The sequence below is a fragment of the Suricata suricatta genome, chromosome 5 (genome assembly GCF_006229205.1).
Source record: "Suricata suricatta isolate VVHF042 chromosome 5, meerkat_22Aug2017_6uvM2_HiC, whole genome shotgun sequence".
Lineage (NCBI taxonomy): Eukaryota > Metazoa > Chordata > Mammalia > Carnivora > Herpestidae > Suricata > Suricata suricatta.
Window position 1 is genome coordinate 2,840,422 of NC_043704.1, and position 1,139 is coordinate 2,841,560.

The window sequence follows — 1,139 nt, forward strand, 5'->3', positions numbered from 1 at the left end:
TTGGAGAGGGCATTTCCGGAGATGAGCACTGGGTGTCATATGAATCTCTGGGTACTACTCCTGAAGCCAATATTATACTTCATGTTACCTAACATGAATTTAAAATAAATAAGTACATAAAATAACTATAAAAGGATTAAATTCTTGAATCAAGAGATATGGATCAGTTGAATGAAAAGAAATGGCAGGACACACCTATAAGGTGCCTTCAAGAGACTTACTTCAAGGTCGCCTGACTTTGGCTCAGGTCATGATCTCACAGTTTGTGGGTTCAAGCCCTGTGTTGGGCTCTGTGCTGACAGTTAGCTCAGAGCCTAGAGCTTGTCTTTGGATTCTGTGTCTCCCTCTCTCTCTGTCCCTCCCCTGCTCATGCTGTCTCTCTGTCTCAAAAATAGAATGATAAAAAAAAACTTTAAAAAAAAAAGAGAAAGACTCACTTCAGCTTTAGGAACACAGTCAGACTGAACGTGCTGATGTGGAAAAAGATATTCCATGCAAACAGAAACCGAAGGAAAGCCAGGTAGCTGTGCTTACATTAGACAAATAGACTAAGCCAAGGTCTCTAATAGGACACAGCAAAGGTCATTTTGAAATAGGGGGTCATTTGTGGAGGGTTTTTAGCTATATGGTCTTTAGAAGAACACATTAAGGATTTCCCTCCAGGTTGGTTTTAGAAGGACATGAATAGGGTGTTTCTGTAACTCATGTAGTACTTTCCACTTTCCAAACCAACACCGTTCCCCATAAATGTTGGTGTATCTGTAGGTTCCTCAATTAGAGCTTGTGTAAGGTTTATGAACATCTGTATCTTAAGGGTTCTCTAAATGACTAGCTGATATTAAAAAACCTATTTCTGTAATTGGGGGGGAATGCTAAATGACAATTTCAGAAGGACCTCTTGTTTTCAGATTTTGATGTGTGTGGGAGAACAGTATTTTGATGAAAACCATGGTTTTTTCCTGTAACCAGGAGCTTATAGTTTGTCAAAACCAACATGTAAAGGCTAATTTACACTAACCTGTTTTCTATCCTTTTGCTATTGTACACTGCATTTTATTTCTCATATGCTTTTTTTAACTTTTATTAATTTTTTTCCATACTATTTTATTGTCAAATTGTTTTCCATACAACACCCAGTG